The sequence below is a fragment of the Cygnus atratus genome, chromosome 3 (genome assembly GCF_013377495.2).
Source record: "Cygnus atratus isolate AKBS03 ecotype Queensland, Australia chromosome 3, CAtr_DNAZoo_HiC_assembly, whole genome shotgun sequence".
NCBI lineage: Eukaryota > Metazoa > Chordata > Aves > Anseriformes > Anatidae > Cygnus > Cygnus atratus.
Genome location: NC_066364.1, coordinates 29463545 through 29479902, shown reverse-complemented (window position 1 = coordinate 29479902; position 16358 = coordinate 29463545).

Sequence of the window (16358 nt, the reverse complement as noted above, 5' to 3'; positions counted from 1 at the left end):
AAGCATACAGCATCTAGAATTTGACTCATTTAGTCACCCAAATGTTGTTCTTTGTACTTTCATGCATCTGAAGTCCCTATAAAATGCATGTGGAAAATTACTGCCTTTTTTTGTTTGTTTGTTTTGCCACAACCTAAGGCAAGGCACAGGGAAGGTCAGATCTTGCATCAGCCTAACTGTGAGGTAGTGTTGTTGGGCCTGCAGAAGAGGACAGCATGGCCAGCTAGCTGGCAGAGAGCTCCAGGGAGCTAGCCAGTAGGGACTGAAGAGGACAGGAAAGAGTTTGAATTCTTGCCTTCACTAGGGATTACTTCAGGATTAAGAAAGGTGTCTCAGAGCCTTCAATTAATTCTTCCACTCCATACCAGAATTAGAAGTGCAATTCTAGTCACTAGTCATTAAGTGCCAACTTCCAAGTTTAAAAGCAAAGCACATAGTGAAAAATTTCCAGAACCTCATGACCCTGGAACAAATGTAGAATGTAGTAAGCAATATCTAATTTATGGAAATCTTAACATCTTAATTTCTATCATCTATTAATGATTCAGTTCATCTATTATCCCTTTTTGAAGATTCTTTCCTGTAGCTAGAAAAATTAGGTAAGGATTTAGAAGCCAGAGTTGTGAGTGAGAATGATTTTTTTAATAAGTTTTATAGATTTGGGAAGAAAGCTTTCTTTAAAAGTACAAAAAATCTACTTTATATCACATTTAAGTTTAGGGAATATTGCAAAGATGAGTGATGCGTAATGGGCCTGCAATATATAGCACATGCATCCTTAGGAAAGTAGATGTTATTTGTTCTGCTGCTATCAGAATAATTTATCTATCTCTGTAAGCTGTTCGTGATTCTATTCTCATATTTTATCACACTGTTATAAGTATAATTTGATACACAGTTTGTGTAGCTATTTTCACAATATATATGTACTTTATTTCTAATGGGCAGAGGAAGTTCATTCAACAGGTTATGCAGAGGACCCCACATGCATCTTTGACATTCCCAAGGTGCTGCAGCACCAGCTACTGTGGTCATAACACTAAGGCAACTCTCAGTCATCCAGCTCTGTGCAGGATACATTGCAAAGAGGCTGAGTTCATGAAACCAGTGTTCCAAAAATGTATGAGGATATTTTGTGTGTTCCGATTCATGAAGTAATCTGTTTTCTGAACATTATTATGCTTGTCATCGGCATAAATCATTATGACTAGCAATCATTAAAAATGTCTTACTAATATCAACTAAGATATTTATTTTTCTCACATTCTATGAATTTTCCTTCATTCAAAGAATTTCCTCATTACTTCTAATCATGACCTTTGAAAATTTCTGCTACCTACAGAAACAAAATAAAATGTTGTTCTTGTATTTTTTTTCAAAACCCTTACACTGTTGTCTTAAGAAAAAACTTCAAAAATTCTTTTTTCTTTCTTATGATGTTTCATCATTGACTGTAAAAGTGTTTAGTGATAGATAGTTACTAGGTATTCTTTATATTCACTTGGTTTTCTAACAATGTGTTGCTGCATAATATAAAGACAAATTCTAAACAAAGATCATTTTTGTTATCTTTGAAGAAAACACATATGGGCTTTTAATTTAAACATGTGTAATGCTTTTTTTGTGACGCTTTGACTTTCCATTCTAACCTTTATCCACTTCTCAGTGGACAAACTTCTAATGGATGATAGGAAAGCTGGAATTCAGAAGTGATGTAATTAGCAAAAGCACCATATATATATTGTGATTATATATATCTAAATTCTAGTAATTATGCCCAGAGAGTATAGCTGTCTGCAGAAATCTGTCATGAGTAAAAAAATTCCATTTTCAAATAACAAAAAGGTTATTTTAATTCAGAAAAATAAAATGAAATAGAATATCCTTATCAGCCACTAATTTGTAGTGGGTACCTCTTCATAAGCATCATACTTCAGAAAGAAGTCCATCTCCTGATTGCTCTTGCCTATACTTCAACGCACCATGCAGAGTACTTCCAGAGCACAAAAGCTGAGCTCCTTTGAACTGTGAAAATAACATAGATGATCAATTCCAGGGCTTTATCTAATGAACAGTAGTTGCTGACAAGCATTAATTTTATAGGACCATCATAGAGACTATCTGAAGCAAAACTCTCAGTTTGTTACCTTTACAGGTAACGTAGAGACCAGGTCCTCAGTAACTGTTGTTCTACCATACAGATTGGCTTCCATTGTGCTCCCTACTTGCACATGCAGAGTCATACCAAAGTGCATTTTAAATATTTCAGTAGCTGTTTTTGTATCTCAAATTAATTTTTAATTCTAAATAATTATGGGTTCTTCTTTTTAATTATCATATTAAGTAATTCTGCATGATCTGGAGGTTTTTGTTAGTCATGACGTTATTAAACACTTACGGATAATTATATCTGTGTACTATATCTGTATAGTTTCTATAAGTGAATACTGTTGAAATGTCATTACCATTCTAATTTAATAAAATATTACAAAGAAATTTTAAAGGTAAATATTTATTATACATATTAGTAGTTACTTGTTCATAGGCAATGTCCCTACTTTTGGGGTAGGTGCTATACATGTGAAAGGAGTTGTCCCTTATTGTTCAAAGTTCCCCAAGTACAGTGCAATAAAAGCTGGAATGGGGCAGAGAAACAATGAGATAGGACTGGTCAGCCTGGTCAGTATGTTACTAGAATAGAAATTCTTTCTGCAGGTAAAACAGAATTCTAAAAAGGGCTTTGAAGTAGCATTTGCACCTGACCATTCTGAAGAACATTGATTATGATGATTCTAATTAAACAGTAACCAGGGAATTGCCAAGAAACTTTAGAAGCAAAGACATCAACTTGGGAAGCAGTGTTAAAGTATGAAAACCTGTAACAGTGTTGGGGGCCTTCAAGCCTTCCTTTGAAGCAGGATAAGGAGCAGTGACCTTTGCTGGGCACTGCCAAGCATTGCCCTGCATCTCCTGTTCAGGGTTTGGGAGCAGGCTTCACCCAGCCAGGGACCCACAGCACAGGGGAGATGTAGGGGGAGCCCTCCTCATGGTCTCTATGGTGCCATGTGGGGCACTGGCAAACAGCAATACCTTAGGTGCAGGTAGCAGCACGGGTGCACACACAACTGGAGCACCCACATCTCCACAAAAGGGTCTGCAGGGGGGGACCAGTATTCACATACTGGGAGGTTAGGGGGCAACCAGTGAGTACAAGGTTGCACAGTGTCTGGGAGGGACAGTAGTTACAGAAGTGTATTTGGAAATTTGTAGGTGTATATTAACATTTTCCTAGTGTCTGGGGTTGTGGCTTATTTGTGTTATAGTGCTGATGTTGATCCTGAACATATAGTTCACTTATTGCCAGTTAATTATTTGTCTATTATAAATCAGTAAACCTCTCTGATCCTAGTTTGATTTAAACTATGCGAGTTGAACAGTTTTTCTCTATGACAACAATGAGGTAGCTTTGTGGGTGTTTATAGGAGCTTATCTCAAGTGTGAGTGGGAGAAAGTGCAGAGGAGTTTGTTTATAAATTTAACCAGTGGGTGATAAATGTTGATATCATGAACTATATAGACGTAGGAGTTGACCTTTCATCATTTTATGACAGATTATGGGTAGGAAGAGGGGCCATGAAAGTAAACAAAAACACTATATGATAAGGGAATTAAAACCAGTTGAGAGCGATAGAGAAGTTAGATATTTCAAGCTTAGGAAAGCTACTTTTTGAATGGAAAATTGAAACCACTAAAATGAAAAAAAATCATTTCATTTTTTCATTCATTGAAAGTTGACAAGAAAGTATTTCACTGAAAATAAAAAATACTTAACTGAAAATAAAAAATACTTAATATTGTCAGAAGAATTGGTTTGTTACTTGCTTAACAATGTCATGTGTACACTGTTTTCTTTTTTCTTTTGGGGGTTTTACCAGAAATGCACACAAACCCATCAGCTGTTCTAATAAGTTTTGACACTATATTACTGAATACTTGAATAAATATTAATTAGTCCTAACATTTACATAGCTAGTGGTCCCTGAAATGTATGCTGAAATCCTTCTCAAAGGTTCTTAAATTCTAACATTGTAACAGTTTTAATTTTATAGTTTAAGTTTCAGCTTGATGTATTGAAATGTATTCTCTTTTCTTACATAGTTGTTCTTTTTGTAGCCCACATTGAGAAATATTAAAATTTAGGTTCCAGCAAAACCATTTTGCTTTAAATCACATAACCATGTTCCTCAATATAAACTTACTTGAAGTTCCCTGAAGATTACTTTCAATTAAGTGATTACCCCACAGTCATCTCCACATTTTGGCTGACTAACTATCATGATAATAAGCAGCTGAGACAAATTATCTCATATGAATATTCTGTTGGCTTCAGTCACACCCAAATATTTAGAGCTCTATTTTATGAGGGAGAAATTTTCCTTCGGGTATGTTTATCTATCCATTCATCAAGCTGGGATCTGTTAAAGCTGTTCTGAACTTCTTTTTGAGATGAGACTATAGCCAAGATTTTTATTTTTATTACAACCAGCATCCAGATATCAAATTTGTACAGAATCATTCACCATCAGTTTTCCCATAGATTAGAAACTGTGAATGTTTTCCTGTCTGTTATTTGTTACATTTTAGTCTAAATCAATCACTACCTTACGTCTCAATTTCAGACCTGTCCCATAAACAACACAGAACTATAGTCAGTAGAAAGAGAGTTTTAGTTAGAAAGAGAACTAGGAGCACCTTCCACATACTAAAACAAAACAAAACAAAACATGACCAAACAAAACACCTTCTGTAATATCACAGATGTAGTCACAGTTGTTCGCTAATGATATTTGATATTATTCATAGGCTCAAATTCCCAGAGAATCCCTGTGTTGTGTGCCATCTCCTACTTTACTCTCCCAAGCCAGACAGCCTTATTTTAATTCCTGTTGGTTATCAGACAGCGCATGTTCCTTTCTTGATACCTTTCATGGAGAGTGTCAGATCAGGAGGATCCGGCTATTAAGGGCATACTCTGAAATGTTTCCATTACCATGGATTAATAATTTGGAACAGGACATTATTAGTGTCCTAGCACTACAGAGGTTTGGTCTGGGTGAGGAACAGCTCATCTGTTAACTTTATTTATATGAAGTGTGTACAACAGAGAGTATAAGTCCTGTTTCAGGGTGATCCACAACCAGAGTGTAGAATCTTGGCTTATTTGCAAAAAAAAAAAAAAAATTCTTTCTTTCTTTCATGCAACTGAGCAGTATGGTGCCACATGGTACCTCTATGGAGGAACTCTGATTTTTCTCTCCTGCTTCTTGTTAAAACTCTGATAAATTATCTTAACAAACACTTGCTGAAAACACAGGGTAAATATCTTGATATCAAATTTTGAGAAACAGTGAATATCATAACTTCTTTATGGATCTGTAAACCTTATTCTGAAGAATATCATATAAAATAGAGCAAACCACGGTATCTTTTAATTGCCAAATTGAGAACAAGGATATTTAACTGAGTTGTACCCATTTTTCCTTCTGCTCTTAATTCCTTTGTCTTTCAGACAGTCCTTCTCGAAATCTTAAACATAAAATTACAGTACTTTCTAACCAGTGAATGATTATATATGTGTGGATTTCACATCTGTTGACATTTGTATGTAAATGCATTTCTTCATAACTAAGCTATATTGCCTAGGTTATCTGTTTATATGCTGAAACAGTTAACTGCTTCAGCAGACGCACTGAATTAAATATTTTTCATTGTAACAACTAATCAGAAAATGAGATAAATGTTATTTGAAGAGATTGTGAGAAAGGAATTACTTAAGTTACTTTTCCATTGTCTCATTTTCTGTGTAGTTTGACAAGACTTCATGTTCATTTGCTTATCTGAATATATCAGAATATCCTTGACTTAAAGGAAATGCAGATTGCAGAACACTAGATTTTTTAATGTACTTTTTTAATTGCTTATTTTCTGGGTCCTCCTTGAAAAGTGTTAGCTGTCAGGAATGCTCTTTCTTCTATTTGAGTATTTTTCCTTTCTTTAATTTCCAAATCCAGCTAACAGATTAATAGCTACAGATTTTGATTTATCATTTATTCCGTATTGCAGTTTAGTTATAGAAGAGATAAAATTTAGTTGAAAAAAAAAATTACTGTGGAACACCGTCCATGAGACCATATCTTTCCATAGAATGTGATGATTTTGTTGATATAGTTAATTTTATGTTATACATTCTTAAAATAATTATTCTTTTTTTTTAATGAACTAGAAGATTTGGATCAATCTAAGGTAAAATTCATACAAAAGCTTCCTTGAAATTTTGAATTTTTAGAAATTTTCAGAAATCTGACAATCCAATAGCTATATAGTGTAGTAATTTTATTTCAAATTTATTTTTTTATTATGGCTGTTTGATCATGTCTCATACACATCCTGATAACCAGTGTGTGAATAATTCATAAATTGATCTCTAAAAGTCACAAGATCAATGTACACTGTAACATATTTCCTCAGCAGATACTCATATGACCTTTAAATCTAACACACTTGTTTGATTATTCAGTTGAAAGGGGAGAAGAAAAGAATTTATAATTTTATGTTAAAAAAGTCCACCTGCTTTGGTCTATCACATATTTCAATTATTTTGACCTCCAGTCTCATTTATATTATGGAATTTTCACATATTTTCTCTAGTTATACCATGGTTGAATCAGCTAAAATTGGCTGCCTGACAGTAATGATATTAATGTTAAAAAAAAAAAAAAGGCTTTTAAAAAAAAGCATTTAGATACATTTTATTGTACATAGCATATATTACACAGCTTATACATGTTTTATTTTTCTCTGATTATTATCGCTGTAAAAACTAACTCTGAAGCCTTATCATTGTAATGGATTGTATTTTGCACCTGACCTTCCCAGATTTCCCAAAACCTGAAGAACTATTGTCTTTGACATATATTTATAAATATTTTAGATATGAGGTTTTATTTATTTATTTATTTATTTTTCCCAGTCTTCCTGTTCTCTTCCACAAAAAAAAATTTAAATAAAAAAAAAAATGCAATGCCACCCCTCCAGCTACAAAATCTGCTGCTGTATTTTTGGACTGTGGAGTTCAAATGTTCTTATTTGTTGGTCTCATGAAATTTTTCAATGTGTAAGAAATTTCTTCTCTACAACTTCTGTTTTGGATACACAGTGTCTGAGAAACTGACTAATGAAGCCACTCTTTTTCCACACTGTCAGTGCTTCCAGGTTCTCCACGGATGTTTGTGTTCATTACAACCACCAACCAGAATGCCCATTGACCTTTCTCTTTCCCCCTGAAGTAATTTGCACTCTAGAGTTATCATGCATGAGCTATTGTTAAGGTCACAGAAGGTGACATTTCTTCAGTACTAATATTTTGTATTTTTCAATAATTTATATGTAAATAAGTCAGTCTAAATTTTGGTCAAGTTATATTAGGAGATCCATGCTAACAGTAGCTTTACTTACTTCAAGCTTCAGGTTAGTGCTTTGCACCTGCCTATGCCTGTCTAGATTTTTGCCTCCTTTATCCCCTCCATGAATGTGACAGCAGAAATATGTGTTTGTCCTCTTAAAGCACATATATACAATTAAATTTTATACATAAACATAAATATACAAATTTTAAAAAATAATTTTTTTTTCGTAGATGAGTGATTTTGTAATGTAAAAATAAAAAAAAAAAAATCACACCGAATGGTTGAGGTTGAAAGTAAACTCTGGAGGTCGTCTGGTCCAATCTCCTTGCTCAAGCAGGGACACCTAGATCAGATTGCCCAGAACCATGTCCAGATGGCTCTTGAAGATCTCCAAGGAGGGAGACTCCACAACCTCTCTTGGCAACCTGTGCCAATGCTCAGTCACCCGCACAGTAAAGAAGTTCTTCCTCATCTTTAGATTGTGTTGTGGTTTAACCCAGCAGGGAGCTAAGCACCACACAGCCATTCAGTCACTCCCCCACAGTGGGATGGGGGACAGAATCAGGAAAAAAAAAAAAAAAAAGAAGAAAAGGTAAAACTTGTGAGTTGAGATAAAGACAGTTTAATAGGCCAGGAAAGAAAGGGAAAATAATGATAAAACAATATAAAAAACAAGTGATACACAATGCTCACCGCCTGTCCACTGATGCCCATCCCATCCCCAAGCAGTGGCAGCCCCCTTCCCAACCTAGCTGCCAACAGCCTCCTCACTGGCAGGGCAGTATGAGAACCTGAAAAGTCCTTGACTTAGTGTAAGCACTGCTCTGCAAGAACTCAAACATCAGTGTGTTATCAGCGTTTTTCTCATCCTAAATCCAAAAGACAGCACTATACCAGCTGCTAAGAAGAAAAATTATCAGTTGAAATCAGGACAGATAGAACCTCCTGTATGTCTGTACCCATTGACTCTTGTCCTGGCACTGGGCACTACTGAAAAGAGCCTGGCTCCATGCTCTTTGCACCCTGCCTTCAGGTATTAATACACATTGGTAAGATTTAGCCTGAGCTATTCCCTCCAGGTTAAACAGTCCCAACTATGTCAGCCTTTCCTCATAGGAGAGATACTTCAGTCCCTTAAACACCTTCAAGGCCCTTCAATAGATTCTCTCCAGTATTTCCATGTCCCTTTTGCACTGAGGAGGCAAGAATTGGATACGCTACTGTAGGTATGGCCTCAACAATGCTGAGGAGAGCAGAAGGATCACCTCCCTTGACCTGCTGACAACACTTTTCCTAATGGAGCTCAGGATATTGTTAGCTTTCCTTGCATTAAGTGCATATTCCTGGTTCATGATTAACTTGAGTCCACAGGGTCCTTTTCTGCCGAGATGCTTTCCAGCTGGGATGTCTCCAGCACGTACTGGTGCTCAGGGTTGTTCCTCTCCAGGTGCAGAACTTTGCACTTATGTTTGCAACTTCATAAAGTTTCTGTCAACTCATCTCTCCAGACTATTGAGGTTCCTCTGGATGGCAGCACAAGCCTCTGATGTATATCAGCCACTCCTAATATTGTGTTATCTGCAAATTTTATTGATGGATATTCTTTTATTTCTCCTCTCCTCTCCTCTCCTCTCCTCTCCTCTCCTCTCCTCTCCTCTCCTCTCTCCTCTCCTCTTTTTGTGTGCAAGAAAAATTTCCTTATGTTACCAAAAACAAAGACAATAAAAACATGTCTCTACCTTTTCAACTGTGTTATTGTAAACAAATACAGCAGACATGCAATTACATCCCTTTTGTTGGATTTCATCTCTAACTGCACAATTCAATCCTACTATTTGTCCCTGCTAAGGGAAAAATTATGTTTAGTGCTTAAAATTACAGAAACATCTCTGCCAGCAATGGCTACACTGTAGTCTATGTACACATAGCCCACTTTGAGTATAGACACTTTAGCAAAAAAAAAAAAAAAAAAAAAAAAAAAGGTCCTAACAGTTCAAGCAGTTTACAACAGTTTCTAACAGTCAGGACTTGGGGGAAATGATTTGTCCTCCAGTATCCTCTGTGACCTTCACACCTTCACATATTTCATGTTTCCATAACAGCAAAAGTAAGATCATAGAATCTTAGAATCATAGAATGGTTTGGGTTGCAAGGGCCCTTAAATATCATGTAATTCCAACCCCCTGCCTTGGGCAGGGATGCCAACCACTAGATCAGGTTGCCCAGGGCCTCATCCAACCTGGCCTCGAACACCTACAGGGATGGGGCATCCACAGCTTCTCTGGGCAACCTGTTCCAGTGCCTCACCATCCTTTCGTATACCCACTAGTTATCTCCTTGAATATTCTAAGGAGAAAATCCTCAGTGTTTGGAGATATTGAACACAAATGCAGAGTAGAGGGGTACAATCACCACCCTCAATCTGCTGGCCACTCCTCTGCAGCCCAGGACGCAGTTGGCCGTCTGGGCTGCAAACGTGCACTGCTGGCTCATGTCAAGCTTTTTGTCCACCAGAGCCCTCAAGTCTTTTTCTGCAGGGCTGCTCATCCTGAGGTCTTTACTCAATCTGTACTCATGGCTGGAATTGCCCCAACCCAGGTGCAGCACCTTGCACTTCGACTTGTTGAACCTCATTAGGTTCACATCCCTTTGGATGGTTTCCCTTCCTTCTGTTGTATCAACTGGACCACCCAGCTTAGTGTCATCTGCAAACTTGCTGAGGGTGCATTTGACCCCAATGTCTATGTCCACTCTCCTGTCCAGCTTCCACTCTCCTGTGTTATTGGCCCCCCTCCCTTATGCGAGTGCTGATGAGGGACTTTGGGGCTGTTTGGTCATGGGTTGTGGGTCCCTTGCAGACTGTGCTAGGATCCAGCTGTTTTAACTCCTCCTCAGCCTCCCTGATACTACACAACCTTCTCACTGCTCCCTGCAGCTCCACCACCTGGTACACGAGGTCCTCCACCTGGTAACACCTTTTGCAGGCAGGTCTGCCACCTGTCCCTATCCCAGAGGAAAGATCTAGGCACTTCCAGCAGGCATAAGTCTGCTCTGTAGCCTCATGCCCCTGTAGCTCAATCTGGGTGGGGGCATTAGCCACCGCTGGAGTAGGCAGTGCAGACTGTGCAGCCAGAGCCACAGCCTTTGCCCTGAGATGAGCACCCACCATTCTGCCTTGAGGATCATGCGCCCTTGGCCTGTGCAGATCTAGGTGCTGGGTGTGATTGTTTTACCCTGCTCAGCAACTGAACTGCACCATAACCACTATTTCATGCCCCCTCCTCAAAGGAAAAAAAGGGAGAAAATACAAAGAAAAGGGCTCGAGGGTTGAGATAAGGACAGGGAGACCACTCAACAGCTATCAGCACGGGCAAAACTTATTCAGAATGGGGAAATTAATATAAATTATTGCCTATCACTAGTAGACTAGAGCAGTGAGAAACTAAAAGGAAACTATAAACAACTTCCCTTCCCTTTCCACCCTCTTCTATGTCCTCTCACTGAGTGGCACAGGGGAACGGGAAATGTGGCCAGTCCCTAACGCTTTGTCTCTGCCACTCCTTCATGGTCACTCTCTGCCCCTGCTCCAGGTAGGGTCCCTCACACGGGATTCCCGAACTGATCCTGCGGGGGCTGCCCACAAGCAGCAGCTCTTCAAGAACTGCTCCCACATGGCTCTGTACCACAGGGTCCATCCGTCAGGAGCACACTGCTCCAGCACGGGTCCCCCATGGGCGGCAGCTCCCCCAGACCCCTTGCTCCTGCATGGGCTCCTCTCCACGGGCTGCAGCTCTGGCCCAGCGCCTGCTCCTGCGGGGTCTCTCCATGAGCCGCAGCCTCCTCCAGGCCACATCCACCTGCTCCACCCGGGGCTCCTCCACGGGCTGCAGCGTGGAGATCTGCTCCATGTGGGACCCATGGGCTGCAGGGGGACAGCCTGCTCCACCAGGGGCCTCTCCACAGGCCGCAGGGAAACTTCTGCTCCGGCACCTCCTCCTCCCTCTCTCCCCCCCTGCCCCCCTCCTTTTTCACTGACCTTGGTGCCTGCAGGGCTGGTTCTCACTTCTCACTCTCCCAGCTGCTGTTGCACAGCAGCTTTTTCCCTTTATTAAATCTGCTCTCCCAGCGTTGCTCACTGGCTCAGCTCTGGCCAGCAGCAGGTTCCTTTTGGAGCTGGCTGGAGCTGGCTCTGATCTGACATGGGGCAACTGCTGGGCTCTGCTTACAAAGACCACCCCTGCATCCTCCCCCACTACCAAAACCTTGCCATGTAAACCCAATACCCAGGGTTAAGGTGTACTTGGCACCTGGCACTCTGCCAGTGGAATGGTCATCCCTCAAAGGCGCCCTCCCTGCACACCCTCCCACACAAACTGCCATGCAAACTGCCATGGCATTCCCTGATCATGTGTTCCTGGCTGTTCGAGCTCCCCAGGGGCTGCTCATGGAGGAGCAAGGGGGTGGCCACCATTACTGCTGGCCCTGCCCACGTCTCTTCAGGCTGCTGACCTCCAGTGGGTCTTTGTGCTCCCCAGGGGCTTCTCCGGCTCAGGAAACCCCCCTGTACGCTTAGATCCCCTGCTCCTCTGCAGAGTGTGCCCTGGATATGGATTTTAATCCATGCTTGGTTTGTGTGAAATACTGGGGTTCAGATATGATGATGACAAATGATGAACTTGTAACCCCCTCCACTCCTTTTTGGACAGTAGATGGAAAAATTCAAAACATGGCATTTTAATCTAGAAATTACGCAATTTTTTTCACGAAACATATTATAAATTGTTGATTTTCAGAGCTGCTAGCTGCATCTGAACCATATCGGGGAAAAAAAATCTAGGAATTTGGATCTGAACTGATCCCCAAATCCTATAAAAATGTTTACCCATGATAATGCAACCTCAAAAATATATAATAATAATAAGCAGAATAAGCCTGTCTGTCTGCAATTGAAAGATCTGGCCACAAGATAAATTGAAGATATAGGAAGAGTCTAATACATTTTGAACTAAAGTAGACAATTCCTTTTCTGTAGAGCTGCTGTAGACAAAAAGCAGAACTGAAGTAAAAATGTACCACTGATTATTTTCTTGCATTTTGACTACATCTAGAATGTACATGTTTTTGCCAGATGACTCCATGAGGTTACATGGTCCCAGTTTAAATACAATGAGGTTTAATTTGATTTAGTGCACTAAGTAACTGCCATTTTCCCATCGTTTGCTTTAGGAAAGGTCTTTCACACTATATGGCAATTGGACTGTACTTTCCACATGATGATATTGTTCCTTTTGAAGTGCTTAAAAACATTAGTCATTAATGCTTGTATGGCATTAGCAGTTCAGAAAAACTCAAATATAATATAAATAATTGAACCTCGTACAAATTAATGAATTTGATTTTCTAGTATCAGCTCTGTTGTTTTTTTTTGTTTGTTTGTTTGTTTGTTTTAAGACACCACAGTAGCTGAAACATAGTTGGAAAATAGCCATACTGTTACTTGGTTTCAAAATCATAGAGAGAAATTAACACTGCAGATTTTGATCCTGGGAAACACTTAGGAGGGTACTGATGTCCTAGCTGAGTACTCTAATGGCTGTTACTGACTCAGTTACGGTGATTCAAGTTCCAGATATAGCTCGTTCAAAGCAAAGTCAAGAATTGCTTCATGGGCTGTGTTATGTGCTATAGACATATTTTCCAAGCCCAAAACTATATTCTTATGCTCCAAATGACATACAGGGTAGTTAAAGGCTATAAACAAGTTCCCATACATAAAAACCAAGCAGTACTGAGCAATGAAAGTACAAATTAGGTGGATTTAAGTGCATATGTCGAACAGAGAAATCAAGAAAGCCCTTCCAAAAATGGTAAGCACTAGGGATCCATAACCATTTACAATAAAACTCATCCAAACATTCAAAGTTTTGCTACTGAGCGTGCCCTGAAGTCTCTATGTCTGTGCTGAGTTGAGAATCAGATGCTGAGCCCAACCTAACCAGCCTTGTAGAGAGGCGAGATACATAAGCTTGTGGTAATAAAGTATGACTTCCAGGCCATAGTTTCTTCAGATCTGGACGGCTCTGTTCTGACTGTGACTATCTGCTCTGTCAGAACAGTAGGTAAATAGTGAGTGTGAGCCACAGATGAGCATCAGTATGCATCTGTCTCATTCATTGTAGTTCAGTGATACATACCATGTTCCATGACTTACTTTCCAGTTCTATTTTTCACTTCTCTTTTCTATTTTATACTTCAGCAAATGTGTTTTTCACAGCCATCAGAATGTTTCAGTCATGATTGCTATTTCCTTCAGGAGCAGGCAGGCAGACGGAGGCTCATCTGGAGGAACGGATGGCAATCTGTGCTGACACACATCAGATGGGAGGTATCACCTCAGGAAATGGATCTCTTTGTGTTGTGGTTTAACCCGGCCGGCAGCTAAACACCACACAGCCGTTCGCTCACCCTCCCTCCTCCCTCTCTGGGATGGGGGAGAGAAACGGGAAAGTGAAGCCTGTGAGTTGAGGTAAAGACAGTTTATTAAGACAGGAAAATAACAACAACAACAACAACAACAACCATAATAATAATAATAATAATAATAATAGTATTACTACTAATAATGTGTATGAAACAAGTGATGCACAATGCAATTGCTCACCACCCGCTGACCGATGCCCAGCCTATCCCCGAGCAGGCGGCCCGCCCACCCCGGCTAGCCACCCCTATGTATTGTTCAGCATGACGTCAGATGGTATGGAATACCCCTTTGGCCAGTTTGGGTCGGCTGTCCTGGGTCTGTCCCCTCCCAGCTCCTGCTGCACCCCTAGCCTGCTCGCTGGCAGGACAGAGCAAGAAGCTGAAAAGTCCTTGGCTTGGTGTAAGCACTGCTCTGCAACAATTAAAACATCAGCATGTTATCAGCGCTCTTCTCATCCTAATCCAAAACATAGCACCCTACCAGCTACTAGGAGGAAAATTAACTCTGTCCTGACTGAAACCAGGGCACTTTGTTACAGTGTTTCAGACTGCTATGGGATTGTTGTCCTTCCAGATGCAGACCCAGCAAGCACAGGGCCCCTGTGCACAGGGCCACAGACTTACATCAGCAACGTCCCCTCGCTCCCACCTCTGGCCAGCCGCTGTCTCTCACACCCAAGATATGGCACAAATGCTGCTCAGTATATGTGGTCATTATATGGTCAGGACATGTGCTCATCACAGCCCTACACATTCCCTGAAGAATAAGAGACATTATCTGGTATACTGCTAAGTGTATGAGAAATGGTAGCAGCCTGACAAGGGACAAGGGTGCCTGTCAGCCCTTCCTTAAATCTACAGTTAGGGTGCTGTGTCAGAGTCTGTGCTGCTGGCCTTTTTATTTATTTCTGCATCTCTGTTCACTTCACATCTATACAGTACTAAAGCCAGCAAACACACAGCTGTGAGTAGGGAAGGGCAAGGCTTTGTTTTGTACTTGGAAATCTGTTCCTGCAATTGCTGTGGCTGCAATTCCAATTTTGTTAGAAACTAAAGCTTTAGAAAGACACATCATAACCAAGAAAGCCAGAGTGAATCCAAACTTAATAACATTTCTAAACCAATACCCTCTGAGCCACCTTTCTCAACTCAGTCATGAAAACAGTCTAATTAACTCCAGTGTGCCTTAGATAGCTGAATAGAAGACAAGACTGAGAAAATGATGATGTACACTTTCCCCTTTCGTCTTTTGTCTTTTGACAGTGAAATACTTTACTGATGCATAGAACCTTTCATATTCATATTTTGCTTTTCCAAAGAATACCGTAATGTATTTTCAGGAAGCATACCAAACAGAGGAAAAAAGATTCTCCCACTGCCCTGTCTTTCATGCTAAATCTGAAGGAAAGGAAGGGGACATTTTGTCTCTGGCATACACATTATGTTAGATATCAGAACTACTACAGTTATTTACAGTTTCTTGGATCCTGTTTGCTGCATCTTGCTTGCAGGTCTGATTGGCCACCTAATTTGGATCAGAAAGGGATTTTCTACAACATCATTGGAACAAGAATAAATTGCTGTGGATTTTTTGCGTTCCACTGTAGCTGGTCAACTTCTTGGATTAATTAAACAGTTCACCTAAGAAAGACATCATGTGCTGAGCGATGCCTTTAAACCCTTTTGTTCTCTTTCTAGAATACACCATACTTTGCAATTTTGAATCTTTTGAACTACACTGGGCCAACATGATAGCAAGGACCACAGTTACAGGACAGTTGTGTGACAGGTCCTGGACTCTGATCCTGAGGTGTCGCGGTCAAGGCTCACCTCTCCCTTTTGTGTTCTTACACCCCTTGTGGCAGTTTTGCTCATCAGACTCCTCTGTTGTTTCGGTAGCAAAGATGCATAAAGATGCTTGAAGAACCAGAAGGACTGCAAAACAACCAATTAAAGAAAACACAGAACACAGTCCATATTATTCCAAAGTTCCAATTTCTAGTTTCTATCATTAGCTTGTGAACTGTTCGATAATTTTTTTTATCACTTGTCATTAAAATCCCAAATAAACCAAGACAGTTGATAACTTTAAATCACTATATATTACCCTACATTTATCTTGCAGTGTCAGAGAGGAAGTCTTATAAACTGCAGCAATTAGAAAAGGCTTCAATATTTTGTTCACGTTTTCATGAATGTTACCTGTTATATTTCAATCACAAAATTAAATACAAAAATCACAAAATTTCTGAATACTATAACTTTTAATTTTTATCTTAACACACTCACAAGTGACATAATACATCTGAGTGACATTGTAATTGTTTTGACATTGAAATTTATTGCTTAAATTTAAAACATACACTCTGAAAATCATTAGTGAGTTGGGAGGTAAAGAACTTTTAAGTTCTT